General features: G+C 42.6%; 1 protein-coding gene across 3 annotated transcripts in view; it reads left to right on the top strand.

The window, feature by feature from the left end:
* Positions 1–1284: 1284 nt before the first annotated feature.
* The window catches only part of PLS3 (plastin 3), a 132163-nt gene continuing 118092 nt past the window's right edge, over positions 1285–15355 (top strand). For 2 of the 3 annotated variants that reach the window (XM_077448119.1, XM_077447882.1), the window contains exon 1: positions 1285–1448. The gene's annotated coding sequence lies outside the window, so the exon portion shown is untranslated. The remainder of the gene's footprint in view (positions 1449–15355) is intronic. The other variant, XM_077448041.1, reaches the window with a different exon arrangement.

Below are 15355 nucleotides of genomic sequence, written 5' to 3'. Positions count from 1 at the left end.
TGTGAACAAGGGACAATGAGGAGGAGAGAGGGACATTGTTGTGAAAGAGGAACAATGAGGAGGAGAGAGGGACAGAGGGACATTGTTCTGAATGAGGGACAATGAGGAAGAGAGAGGGACAGAGACATTGTTGTGAATGAGGGACAATGAGGAGGAGAGAGGGACATTGTTGTGAATGAGGGACAATGAGGAGGAGAGAGGGACAGAGAGACATTGTTGTGAATGAGGGACAATGAGGAAGAGAGAGGGACAGAGAGACATTGTTGTGAAAGAGGGACAATGAGGAGGAGAGAGGGACAGAGGGACATTGTTCTGAATGAGGGACAATGAGGAAGAGAGAGGGACAGAGACATTGTTGTGAATGAGGGACAATGAGGAGGAGAGAGGGACATTGTTGTGAATGAGGGACAATGAGGAGGAGAGAGGGACATTGTTGTGAATGAGGGACAATGAGGAAGAGAGAGGGACAGAGAGACATTGTTGTGAATGAGGGACAATGAGGAGAGAGGGACATTGTTGTGAATGAGGGACAATGAGGAGAGAGGGACATTGTTGTGAATGAGGGACAATGAGGAGAGAGGGACATTGTTGTGAATGAGGGACAATGAGGAAGAGAGAGGGACAGAGAGACATTGTTGTGAATGAGGGACAATGAGGAGGACAGAGGGACATTGTTGTGAATGAGGGACAATGAGGAGGAGAGAGGGACACTGTTCTGAATCAGGGACAAATTGGAGGACAGAGGGACATTGTTGTGAATGAGGGACAGTTGGGATCTATGATTCCTGCAGGGCTCTCTATCCCTGTACACAGGTACTCAGCACACACTGGATCCGATTCCCATCCACATGCTCCGATCTGCTCAGGTCTGGCTGTGTTGAGCTCTGATCGGTGAAGTTCCCTGGTCGGTCCGCAGCCGGTAGGTGGCCAGGTATAAGGAGTGGAATGGGGGGTGTCAGTGCTGGGCTGAGGCTGTGTACAGTGCCGGCACATCATCAGGAATGGAGTGAGGATCCCGGGTACAGCTCCAGGCACGATCTCAGCACTAGTGATGCTTGTGTGTAGGCGGCCTCTGCACTGCTCTCTATCAGGGTGATGGGAACAGGGAACATGTGTCGTGTCCAGGTTGGGGTTAAGAGACAGCCCTGCACACAAGCAACCTCCACCCTGCGAGGCTACAGTGTCCTGCCCAATTAGCGGCACACTGACTGCAGATGGACAGCACTAGGGGCCAATGAGAAGAGCGGTGTGGCTGAGATAGCAGGGTGGCCGCAGCCAGTGTTTGGAGGAGCAGAGGGCGGGGCTGTGGAGTGTTGCTGTGTCTGGCCGGGCTCCGTTCACTTGTGTGGCTTGAGCTGGCAGAGGGAAGGAAGGTGACGGCGGAGGAGAGAGGTGCTGGCTGCCTCTGGATACCCGACAACGAGCTGCACTGGGAGGACTAACTTTGTGTAAGTGTCCCTTGTCCTGTATGACTTCTCTATTCCAGGCCGGTCCTTCTACTTCACACAGCATGACTAGTCATTATTCCTGGCAGCCCATCCCCGGGGATGCGGGTCCCTCTGGGCTCGGCTCTTACCTGCATCTTCATAACGGAGTGCTATTAGCAATTAATAGGGGTTTTCTGTCTCTTGGTGGGTCTTCCCCAGTCCACGGTGAGGTAATAATGTGCAGTAACCTCTAGCAACCAATCACTGAGCTCTAATGATACAAAGTAACCTCTAGCAACCAATTGGGGAGTGGTAATACTGTGCAGTAACTTGTAGCAACCAATCGGGGAGTGGTAATGTGCAGTAACCTCTAGCAACCAATCACTGAGCTGTGATGATGCAAAGTAACCTCTAGCAACAAATCGGGGAGTGGTAATAATGTGCAGTAACTTGTAGCAACCAATCGGGGAGTGGTAATGTGCAGTAACCTGTAGCAAACAATTACTGAGCTGTAAGGATGTGAAGTAACTTCCAGCAACCAATCAGTGAGCAGTAGTAATGTGCTGAACACTCTAGCAACCAATCAGTGAGTGGTAATTTTATGCTGTATCCACTTGCAACCAAACGCAATTTCTACCAGATCTGCTGCAGTAAACTGATTTTTAATCTGGTTGCTATTCATTGTATATTTGAGCACTGCAAACTGATTAAATGGGCCGTTATGGAGTTGATGAGATCACCTATGGTTATCTGTTACTGTTTTCAGTGATGAAAAGACATTTAGCACGATGACTTCTGATTTTGTTCCAGGTGACTGCAGCTCATTTTGTTTGAAAAGAATTACATTTTTTTTTTTGGGCTTGCTGGTTAACAAAAGTTTGTGTCCTTAAACCTACCAGTCAGCCAGTGTTGTATTTTTAGATGGTGGTAGGTTGCTGTGGGTATCCACCACTCTTCAAATATACTTATTCTATAATGCTGCGCAGAGAGAGTAGTGAGTGCTACAGCCCCTAGCAAGCAATCTAGAGGTGTGTGTGTGGTGTGTGTGTGTTTTTTTTTTTTTTTTTTTTTTTGTCCCATTCAAGAGATTTGCACTTCCTGTCCTGTAAATGCCAAAAAAGTTGTCTAAAGTTGGCAGCCCATCATCTCTGAATTGCTCTGTCCATGCTAAACTGTGTGGATGGACAAATCTCCAATGCTGGCTATGGTGTTCTGATCGCTGGCACCCACGGCTGTCGGAATACCAAAAAACCCCCCCAAAAACTCGGCTGCATCTAATTGGATACCGCCATTGTTGGCTTGAGAATTTCCGCTCTGCGCCTTCAATTTTTTTTAGCTTGAAGGACGTTGGGTAGGGGTGTGCCAGCATGGCCCTCACAATTAAAATTTCATCCGGACTCTACTTTGATCCGACTTTACACACTCTGGATCGGGTGCCATTGAAAAGAATGAGCTGCGATTTGTCATGCAACTTTGATGTCCAAACTTGCATGAGAAGTCACATAAGTGTGAATGGAACCTAAATCTTCCAAGAGGGGAATACAGGCAGAAGTAAAAACTGACAGGGGTGCTAACCTTCACTCAAAGTAGTGGGTAGCTGAGAGTTCTAGACTTGGTGCATTCTTGGTGCTGTTTCAATGACTAAGGCTCAGTTCATGTCGCTGTGACTTTTGATGCAAATTTTAGTGTGTCTATGTAGTGTGATTTGGATGTGGTTAGCATATTCTGTGGAGCCAAATCACACCAAAGGAGCACAGAAACCTTTTCCAAAATCGCACTACAGAGTCACTCATGTGAACAGGCACCACTGAAAATAATATAGTGATTTCCCTTGTCCTGTTCTCAAGTTGCATAAGAGGTGGTGCTGGTGTGTACCAAGTCTGTAAAAGGTTTTTAGTTAGTGTGTCTAAAGATTGTTACACATAGTCAATTCATAGTTTGGCCCCTTTCACACTGGTTTGCTTAAAAACCTGGCAGTAAAATGCTGATCGCTTTTTAGGCGTATGTATGTATGTATGTATGTAACACGTGACCCAAAAACACGTTGGTGCTTTTGAGTCGCTTCCCATCCATTTCAATGGAGAGGGGCGTTTTTTTCCTTTTTGTTTTATTTTTTTTTTTTTTTTTTTTTTATTATAGCTCTCCAAAGATGCTGCATGGAGTCTTTTTTTTTTTTTTTTCACCACCCCAATGTGAAAGCATTAATTGATTTGAATAGGAAGCCTTTTGTACTTGAGCTTTTCCGGCGCTTTTTTTTTTTTTAACGCAAAAGCGCTTGAAAAAACTCCTCCAGCTCTTTAGGTTTCTCTGGGGATAGGTTGTAGTCAGTAGATCATTGTCTTCCCCCTTAGTCTACACACTTTTTGCCGATCAGACATTTTTTTTTTTTTTCCCCATTTTATGAAGCAATCGGAATCACGCTGGAAACTTACTAAAGCTCCCTTTGTCTGTTTGATCCTGATATGGAGGACACATGATTTTGCTTTACATGCTCCTGGTATTTGTCAGAGGAACGTTTTGAGATGCAGCTGTATTGCCAGTCGAAGAATAATCAAATCCAAATGTGTGCTTACTGCCAGTAACAGGAAACCGGTCAGGACGCACACATCTAGTTAAAGCCATTATCAGCAGTTGAGCCAATACTGCCCTTGAAGTGAGTTGTGATGTACATTTACTGCGACAAACATACCTCCAAGGTATATCGCACGCACTGAAAATGTGCGTGAAGGAGTTTGTCCTCGTTTTCAGAAGTTGTCTATGAAATGTCTCTCTAAAATTCACAAATCTAGGAAGAAAAAAAACTTCTTTGTAGGTGAATTGTGTTTTTTACAAAAAAAAAATTATTACATGGTACAATATAGGTTAACACACTAGTATGCAGGACTTATTTTTGTAATACAGTGGTGTTAAAACATCTTGTTTAAACGTTTGGGTTTTCTTTTGTTGAATCAAATGTCTTTTGAATGTAATGTAAATGAGCCACTTTTTTCTAAGAGTTTGCCACCCAAATGTTTTAGTTATAGAGGAAGACACACTGCTTCCTCCTTTTTTATTTATTTTTGTGTATATTCTTTTTATTAGTATAAATTATTCAAGTTGATTATTATTAATAATAATAATAATAATATTATTACATTTTTAGAGAGTTGGTATCTCCACCTTTTCCTTTTTTCAATATCATGTTTTACATTAAACATATGACCCTTCAACGCACACTGCATCCTATGCCTTAGAAGATACTCCAACATTGAGATCTCCTGCCATTGTTTTTCACTTTGCTCACTTAGGAGCTTTTGATGTCCCTGCCCACCTATCAGAGGAGGACTGGAAACCTTTTGCCTGAAGGATAAATACAACCAGGTGGCCTTTTCATGTTGTGTTGGGTATAGGTTCCCATCTTTAAGCTTCAGCTTTCCTTGCATCCCTAGGCATTTGGTCACATGACACCTTGGAGCCATAAAGAATTTGGTGCTGGAAGACTTCCTTTGCCGGGTCTGGACAGGGAGCAGGTAGTTATGTAATGCCTAGCATGTGTCACTGACTGTGGATATCACTCTGTCTGCATCTCCAGTCAGGGTTGGTGACCAGCCTAACATCTTCTAATTGGACTGGTCCAGAACACAAGTGCATCCGGCCTCCCAGCCCCCTCTAATATTTTCCAAAGCTTCCTGTTGGCTGTGAATTGCTGACCTTGCATCCCAAAATTACCCCCCCCCCCACTATAACTTATTGGTTAGTTCCACTATTCAAAAGAAGTGACCCAGAAATGGATTTTGTAAAGGTCAATATCGGCACACATGTACAGTGTGCTTTCGTGTAGTTGCCTGGTTGTGATGTCAGTTTCCAGTAGCCTTTTGTGGTCAAATTCTATCCCAGTTGCTAAACTGCTGTTCCACCTTGGCTGGTGTGAAAGGACGCCTTCCTTGGCACCCTTTTAGATGTGCATGTTCCAGTGAGAGAGCTGGCCACTGGATGGTGTAGATTTTAGTTATGTAGTCTGCCCATCAGTTGCTTGATTACGTTCTATCAGATCTACTTCTGGAACAGTAGTCAAGCAACTGGTCAGCGCATCTAAAGTTCGCATTATCCAGTGCCCAGCAGGGAGGGGCATAATCTAAAGACCTGCTGGGGATGTGTCCTTTCCCTTAGGATCATTGCTTACCCTTGTCTCTTCTCTCACTGTAATTGAATGAGTGGCTAAAAAGGGATATATTAAGAGTAGACTGAATTGTGAACACGTGGCTTCAAGGAAATTAATGCAGGTAGAAATCTCTGGAATGATTCTAAGGTATTTATGGTAACTAAATGTACACAGCATGAGACAATTGAGAATCGAAGCTTGAAGCATATGTTTTTTTTTTTTTTTTTTTTTTTTTTTTTTTTTTTTTTTTTTGTTATGCTTTAATGGTGACTTGCCATGTTTGTACCATGGTGTTTTGCACCGTGTGCTTTGGCCGCCTATTGATAGGCAGATATCTAATTTAAAGTGACAGGTGAATTACTTCTGCCTGTCCTTGGATTGCTCATTATCAATGCACTTTGGATGATAGTGGTCTCTTCTACATGGTAAAGGAAAGAATTGGGCCTGATTGCACAGAGATTATGCAACAAGTTGCATTCTAATCAGTTTTGGCAGGTAAAAGCTTGCTACGATGGCCACATTTAATCTGCATTCACACTTGTGTAGTGCGTAAATGCATGCAAAATTGCGTGGTTTTGTATGCTTTAACAAAACATGCAAAAACACGTGCCACGCTTGTACACGCCATCTAACCCGCATTCACACTTGAGTAGTGCATGAACACATCCTGGGCATGTACAAAAAAAACTCTTCTGGAATTGCAGTGCATTTAGTTGTTAATGGCACCCCAAACAGCCATACAGTTTTGCACGCATAGTAATCAAAAAAAAAAAGTGCTAAAAAAAGATGCATGAGCTTCATTGTTGCACTTCCCATAGACTTAGTTTATTTGGTCGGCCAATGTTAAAAAATATTCATTTTGCATCAGTCTGCAGCACTGGGATGATTCTGTTATCTTTCTATCAATTCAAGAATATTTCAATAGTCTGTGTTGTCTACCATTAATTGATTTCTCCAATAGGGAGAGGTCAATCAAAATTTATCAAAGCATATATGGCCACCGTAAGACATAAAACATTTTTGCATAGATTTGTGGTGGCGGTGAAGGGGGCGCAAGCCTCACAAGGCAGTTGGGGGGGGGGGGGGGGGGGGGAGAGAACTAGTTTTGCCTATGGCAGTCTAATGTGTGGAATGTGAATGACACCACACCTTTTCTTGGTTGATGTAACAAGCAAAGGCAGCAAAATATACAAACCTTTGTTGATCTTCAAGGGATGTCTTGAATGTCTAAAGTTGGCTTTAATGTAAACGATTATTGTAAGGCTACCTACTTGTGAATATCCAGAGATTACTGCCTAGTAAAGTGACATGAAGGAACTAGAGTTGGGTGCAGAGCAGGCTGAAAATATGTGCTACTGATCATGGGGAGGTTTTGATTGATTTTCGAGTTTTATTGTTGGAAGAGGGACTAGTGTCAGTTTGTATTTCTGGTTTTATTTAAAGCACACCTAAAATAGGGAACAAAAAAACCTTCCCTTCTAAAATGGAAGATTTTGATCCTCTGTCCGTTGCTGTGGCACATACATTAATGTGCAGTACTTCTCATGTGAACATGTTTTGTTTTGAATGGGCTGATAAAGTGCTAAAGCACGATGACAGGCCAGAAACCAAAAACCCGACCTGCTGCATTATTTTAACACCACAATCTGCAGCACAGGACTCGCCAAATCCCAGGTGCCAGGTCACCATGGCGACTAGAAGTTCTGGCGCCTGGGCTTTTGTCAGCCTATTCACTGTTGCAGGGATGTTCAATTTGTATTGCCCAGGGCATGCAGTTCTGGGTGCCGGGCAGGCAAAGGTTTTTTTTTTCCTTTAACTTTTCTACATTTAGCCCGGCTGTGGTCAAACCGCAGGGCTCGCGTGTCAGGTGGAAGCGTTTGGGCAGCTCTGCTCCTGCCTTTTTGTTTCTACACACAGGTAAAGTGCCCCCCCGGGCTATATATCCCAGTCTCTGCTTGCCCATCTGCAGACCTGGGACTGGCATAGCGGGTGCCGCAGGGTAGTATGTCACTTCTGGGTCCCTGTCGACAATTTCCCCGTCCAGCATTGAACAAATGTAAATGCATGCTTTGTGACGCCTAAACATCAAAACGTTGATTGTGATGCACATGTTGCATATCGCTGGGCATGCACAAACTAGCTCATAAATTTTATTACTATTTTTTTATTTATTTATTTTGCTTGCTCCTAGGTTCAAAACAAATTTGTCAAGCCCTGCTGCTGCATGTACAAAGACCATTTAGGGCTCTTTTATATGGGTGGTCCTCCCGATGGACTCCTTTGCTCAGCAGAGGATTGATCCACTGGTTCCCACTGAGCAGGCGGATGACACGTCCGTCTACACTCACTGTGCAAGGATGGACCTGTCAGAGCCCCATTATCCTTTATGGGGAGATGGATGAAAACGGACCGCCCGTTTGTTTTTTCATCTGATCCTTCAGACTAGGGATCTTCAAACAACGGTCCTCCAGGTGTTGAAAAACTACACATCCCATGAGGCATTGTAAAACTCAGAGATTCAAAGACATGACTAGGCATGATGGGAGTTGTAGTTCCTGAACAACTGGAGGGCCATAGTTTGGAGGCCCTTGCTCCCAGATGGATGGAAAATGGGGCCTCCATCCATCTGAAATTCACGGATTGGATATTGGTGGATGTCAGCGGACAGGAGTCAGATTAGATCCACCTGAAAAACTGAGGGACGGACCTGATCGGAAAGCTGTGTGAAAGGGGCCATAATGTGTACTTGTTCAGGAGATTCCAATGCCTAGGCATCTGGTCATGTGATTTCAGCTGGTATTTGAGAACTGGGCTTCAGGCAGAGCTCTAGGCCTGCAGATTAGGTCATTGCCCATATCAGAGTTATGTGGTGCATACATTTGGCTTCCAGCAACTAAAAAAGCTACAAATATGACTCCAGTTTTGATCTTTGTTTTACTTAGATACATAGTACATAATAGTCTGCCTTGTTTCCCATTTTATTATTATTATTTTTTTCCATGAAGAGTGTACATTTCTAGGCAAGTTATTTGCAAACTAACTCTATGCAAAACATTTTTTTTCTAATATAATACAACCCTACTCACAATAAAGGCAAATGTAAATATGTTCAAAAGCTAACACTACAACAAATATAAAAAAAACAAACAAAAAACCCATTAAAGGTATCTAAGCAGGGAAGAATGAGGAAAGCCTAAATCATTAGGGTGGTTTCACACTGCCCCGCTGTGCTTTGCTTAAAGCGCTGCTAACCCTTGTTTTTTGTGCTGGTTAGCTGCATTTTCCTAATGACTTCTATTATGTCCTGCGGTTTTATTGGGCTTTCAGAAAACACACTAAAAGCGTGGGACATAATTGAAGTCTATGGGAAAGCGCAGCTAAACTGCATGAATACCGTGGGTTGGCTGCGCTTTAGCTAAAGCAGGGCAGTGTAAAGCGGGATACTTTTAATTAGGCGTTTCATTCACACCATAACGTATGTTTGTTTGATCTTCATTGGTCATGTGCACTTATTTATTTTTTCCTCTTTTGGAGGATGCATTTCATTATAATTATTATTTTTATTTTTTTACGTTTTATGTGGTATCGCAGTGTGATGCTTGTGTTGATGCAACATGTGTAACACTGATCAGTTTTTTTTCAGGCAAAAAAAGTGGAAGAAAAATGCATCCTCTTAAATTATACAGAACTCTTCACTCCAGTCAGTTTGTTTTTTTCAGTTGTATTTTAAAAAGTGCTGCTTGCTGTATTTTTGGTGCTCTTTTCAAAACTACACCAAAAGCATAGGTCCACATTAAAGTGATTAGAAATTGTCAAAAACACATCATGAACGCACCGCGGTTGCGTTTTATTTTTCGTCTTTTTTTTTTTTTTTTTGAGCCACATGTCCATGTTTCACAGGTGCATGTTTTTTTTGTATATTTTCAATGGGGCAGTGTAAAAAGCAGCCTTGGTGTGAACTTGGGGAGTTAGAATATGATTACTTGCTTTGTCATTGCATTGGGGCTCCCTTGAGTAATACAGCCATACACCTATGTCAACTTCTAGTTTTGGGGCAGTAAAAATGTTGATTTAGTTGCTGCCCTTAAAGCAGTATGACCGCAGGGGCAATGCCAGGATACTGCAGACTGTCAGTACACTGTCTGCCTGTACCTCCAATACAGGCAGGCAGTTACTGAATTGCATGAGGAATCGATTAACTATGAGCGTTCTCACCAGTGCGCTCATAGTTTGAGAACTACAAGCCTTCGGCCACATTCGATCCAGCACTGTTCACGTCTGCAATTCTTCTCTCCCCTCACATCCTGGTCACACAGGCTTTGCTGAGGCAGCAGGAACCATTGGCTCATCTTGCTGTCAATCAAAACCAGTGATGAGGGAGCAGTGGAGGGGCCAAGCCCCACTGTCTGTGTCAATAGACACAGGAAGGCCCGAGAGCGAGCCTGCATGAGTTCCCCCATAGGAAATGGATTCCTATGGGGGTCTATTAGGGGGAAGGAGCCAGAAGCGCTGGTGGGGGACTTGAGGAGGGTGTTCAGGGTCCCTCTGTGCAATTCCATTGCACAGAGTTGGAAAGTGTAAAGTGCGTTCTCAAGTGCTTGCCTTGAAAAAGTCCTTGCATAGATCACTTAACAAAGACATTGTTCTCATTACCCCCAGTAGCAAATCGGTCAAGCTTTAATGCCTACAGTGCAAAATTGATAAATGCAGGGCAGAACCTGATTGCTATAGGCAGTAAAATAAATGCAAGAACCCCCCCCTCAAAGGTTCTATAAGTTTGTTCTTTCTGTTCGGTTAAACTGCAGCAATAACCTTTGCTCTGTCCGCTGTTGCTGTGGTGTTTAATATGAAGCTATGATCCTGGAACACCCTCTGCAGGCTACTTGCAGCCCCTAACAAGTACATGTACAGGCCTGCCTTGAAAGTTGAATTGTCAGTGGTGATGAGGTAATGCAATGTTGGTAGTAATTTGCTCACATGCTGAATCCCAGGTAGTCATGCAAAAAAAAAAACAAAAAAAAAACGCTGTCAGTTTTACTGTTTTATGCATCATCTTAATGTGCAAATTGTGATGCCATTCATTATGGATTGCACTGTCCCAGTAGTGGGAAAAGCACCCAAACTACAGCACACAACACACATGCTGCAGGTAGTGGTGCACTGCATTAAATAAATGTTATATGCGATTTTCTGTACTGTGGGATTTTTGGAGTGTCCTCTGTGTATTTTTATTAAAAACGCCCATAAACGCTAATGCTATATAACACTCATAAACGCTGTTAAAAGCGTGTTTTTCAACCAGCGTTTTCTGCCAGCAGTGTTGCGTCCAGAAAAAGCTTTTTTGAGCTTCAGTGTGCATGAAGCCTAAGGGATGATGCACATGGCTGATTAGGGCTATACACATATGTAGCGATTATCTGCTGTTTGGGGCAGATGTGCACCCCTGGGATGTTAAAGGTCTAGGTTCAGGGGCTCTCAGCCATGGACTGGCTTTGAAATTGTACCTGAAGCATTTCTGTTGTGGACAATGCTAATGTTGGCTTCATCAATTCCACACAGAGAATACATGCACCAATATTGAGTTGTGCTTGTGGTAAGAGATGTGTAAGCTACCATTAATGGTGTTTTTTAAAAAGCGAGAGCTGTCACATGTTCTCATTGTTTGTCAGTTTGTTGCAAGTATGCAGGAATTCTGACTTTACTTGCTGCATGCTTGTTACATGTTTGTGGCTCAAAGCAATGAAGACAGAGATGGCTCCAGCATTTCTCCCTTGGCTGGTTTCATTGAAGAAAGTTGTGTGTGCTGTCAAACGTGTGACCTTTATGGTGCAGGCTGTCAAGTGTGGTTGGATGAGATGACAACCATCATGTTTACGCCTCCTGCTATATACTTCACATGGCAGCATTGGTATTGCTAGTATGGCTTCCAGTCGCATACTATGTTGGTGAAATTGTTTAATTTTCCCACACCATTATTGGTAGGCGTCTCCCTATCCCTCCATGCTTGGCCAGGCTTTAGTATTGTCATCTGAGAGAAAAGCTAGCCATGCATGCATAGTTTCCTCTTGTACAGCCTGAAGTGAAGGCTAATGGATTAATTCGTCCATCCATGTTTGGAATCTGCTCTGCCTGCTGTTTTAATCAGCCACTGCACCTGCAGCAGTCGGAGTACCTGAACTGCGTCTGATGGGATGCAATCGCTGTTCAACCCAAAATTTTCCACCTGGCTTCTTCTGGCTGCATTTACAGCTGGGCGTTTTTGAATCGCCACAACTCTGCCCACAATTTCAAAATACCCAGGTGAATGCAGCCTAAAGTTGGCCAAGCCATGTTGTGCTGACTGGGCCATCCAGAACTCGAAGTTGCAACAGGAAATCGCTAAGATTCCAGCCATCTATAGCCAATGTAAGGAGTGTGATTCTGTGTTTTTTTTTTTTTTGTTTTTTTTTGCTGAAGGGAGCCATAGGATACATGGTGTATGAACACTAGAAATGTGAGCATTAAAGCTTTTCCCCAGGAAAGGGCTGCCCCTGCACTACAAGGACCTATTGCTTCTTTAGATCCTAGGGTATTTTGTGTAACCTAATTTCTCTGCACCCCCAGCAGCCGATGCTTCCTTTTTATACTCTAGTGATGGACTGTCACTTGACATCCTCACATACAAAGCAGGGCTATGGGCCCAGCATAGTACTGGTTAAGGCCTGATTCACACCTATGCAGGTTTCAGTTTCTATATTGCAGGTGTATTTTGCCTTTTTTTTTTTTTTTTTTTTTTTTTTTTATGCACGCTTTTGATTCTTTGAAGTCTATGGAACCAAAAAAACAGAAGTCCCTGGCCCTTTCCATAAAATGCACACATATGAACCACATCCATGGGTAACCATGTTAAATGGGCTGTAGTGTTTCTGCAAAACTGAAAATGCACTAAAAAAATGCATAGGTGTGAATCGGGCCTGAGACACAATACCTGCAACTGCTGAGTGATAAGAGGCCGCAGGGACCAGCCTTCCTGTGTAAAGGGAGCCTGTGGGAGAAGAGGATTGGGCTAAGTAAATGTGCTTTTTTTTTTTTTTTTTTTATTTTTTTTTATTCTTATTACCCTAGACCTAAGCTACCATTTAACATTTTTACTTTGTTCTACCTGGACACACGTCAGTAGCTATCACTTTGAACAAGTGTGTGAAATCAGGAATTTAGCCAAAAGAAAGGTATGTGATGGAGGCATTTTGTGAGTTATGGTTTTTATGTATATGATGTGTAGCTGCAGCGGGCGTTGTAAAGTAAGGGAGCAGTGGGTGTGTGGTGGAAGCTCAGGGGCCCCTACTACTAATCGGTGGCCAACTCAATCAGAATTTGAGTCTTTACTAGGTACTATTGAGCCAAAACTTGGTACTGCCAATATCTGTAATGGAAATGGCACGCTTTTTTGTTGAAGATTTCATAATTGCCTAATTTGAAAATTGATGTCAGCAGATGGTGTTAAAATGGTAAATAACCATAAACACATGTGTGACGTTAAAAGCACTTTTAAACGCAGCAGCGATTGAGCATGATGATGCATTTAATGTCGCTCATTGTTCTCTGTTTTGACAGCTGTCTTTAAGGGCATCAGAGGTATCCAGAGGCTGAATCTATTCAAAAGCTAAACAGGGTTGTGGATTAGCTATTGCCAGGGAAAATGCACAGTTCAGCAATTAAGTTGTAAGGCTTTTGGTAACACACACACACACACACACACACACACACACACACACTTCTTTTGTAACGGGAAAGGGAAAACTGTGATAACTGTCTCTTGTAGAAAGGTCTATCATAACAGTCTGTTTCCCTATAATGACCAATTACTTTCAGATGTCCCTTTTTTCCTTTTCCTTATGAAAGGCACGCTGATGTATGAAGCCTACTGAGCCAAACTGTTATGAAACTGCAGTTTCTGGCGCAGTCATGTCATGGGCTGACAAATAGAAGCAATTTCAGCAGATCAAATCCACATTTAAAAAAAAAAACAAATTGGTATGGTTCCCAACTTTTTACTGGCATAGTATTGGTAATTCAATAAACATATGCTGTATATTGAACTCTATGTGCATTGTGTGTGTGTGTGTGTGTGTATACACAGGTGCATCTCATAAAGTTAGAATATCACATGCTTCAGTGGATTGCCAAGGTGTATACTACTCCACAGGCCTTGGTGACAGTAAATGGAGTGTTTTTCAAAACCCTTTTTTCGATTTCAAATGGGTACCCATCAGGGCTGTCCCCCTTCCGCCGTTACTATTTGTTCTCTCCTTAGAACCATTATTGTATAGGATTAGTCAATCCTGATATTTCGGAGCTACAAATAGGCAACAGTAATTATAAAGTCTCGGCCTATGCAGACAACCTGCTGTTTTCTATGCCTAATCCGCATGTTTAATTACCCAATCTTATGAAGGAGATTGAATGCTATGGTGCGTTATCGAATATAAAAATAAACTACACCAAATCTGAAGCCATGGGAGTTGCATAGGTCAGGTCTGTGTGTCGCACTATACAACTTAATTTTAAATGGACATCTTCTGTGTGTAACGTATTATAGCCAACATCTTTTGAGGTGAACTTTCTGTCCTTATTTAGCTTAGTATGATACTTATTGGATAAGTGGCACCAAGGTCTGCATTCTTGGTTTGGCCGATGTAATATCATTAAAATTAGTATTTTGACAAAGTTTTTTTTTTTTTTTTTTTTTTTGTATCTTTTTCAGGCATTACCCATCTTTTATTCCTGTGACCTTTTTTGACCAAACACAGGCCCTTTTTACTCAATTTTATATGGGCGAGTAAACTTCTGAGAATTAGTAGACGTCTCCTGACATTGCCCAAGTCCTTTGGCGGAGTAGCTGCTCCGGATGCATTTAATGCTCAAGAAGCCCATTTTAGCAGAATAATTGATGGGTGTAGACACAGATTACAAACGCTGGACAGCCATAAAACAGCTTAGTTCCATTCCGTTGTATAGGGCACCATACCGGCTTCTCTTAAAACACAATATTTTAGGCCCCACTCTAAGCATTGTCTCTAGGAATTGTCAGAATTCTAAATTCTCTTCCATACAATCACCATTGTTCCCCCATTCTGGGGAATCCTGGTTTTTCTCCAGGCATAGAACCAGGCACGTTTGGTGGGTTTATGGAGAAGAGTTATTTTTAAGCTTCACATATTTTTAGATTTCTGATATGTGGCCCACAGACTTATTGATTCAGCCAGGGGGTCGATATGAAATACATTTTTGGCAGGCGCTGCAATTATGCCATTATTCTGGATCTTTAGGAGTCGCCAGCGAACTATCGATGACCACAAACAATTGAACTGTATTGTGAGGAAAATAAATCTCCCTCCTCCCCTCCCCAAGATGTATGCCTTGCTGGTAGCCCCCCCCCAGGTGATTTTTGATGCCAGGTCTTAGTAAATGAGATCTCAATAGGACATTTAAATTGGTCCAGCGTCAGACTATTCATATTTCCTTGAAATCCTCTATTTGCACATGGACCCAGGAATTTTACTATAAATTACTAATGCAATGGTACTATGCCCCCATCAACCCTCTAATTCTTTCCAGATGCCTCGGACTGTTGCTGGCAGTGCCGAGAGGGACAGGGGGCTTTACACCATATCTTTTGGTCCTGTCCAAAGATTAGACCGTATTGGCTGGGGGTACAGAAGATTTCTCAAATTTACAGATTGCTCAATACCAAAGGATCCGGCCTTTTTCTTGCTTCATTATTCACAAATTCCACTCCAGAAATATA

Source organism: Lithobates pipiens, unplaced genomic scaffold (assembly GCF_037356315.1).
Source record: "Lithobates pipiens isolate NorthernLeopardFrog02 unplaced genomic scaffold, aLitPip1_a1.2 Scaffold_1, whole genome shotgun sequence".
Lineage (NCBI taxonomy): Eukaryota > Metazoa > Chordata > Amphibia > Anura > Ranidae > Lithobates > Lithobates pipiens.
The sequence above is the reverse complement of the archived record's forward strand: the minus strand, read 5'-3'. Positions and strand labels throughout refer to the sequence as shown.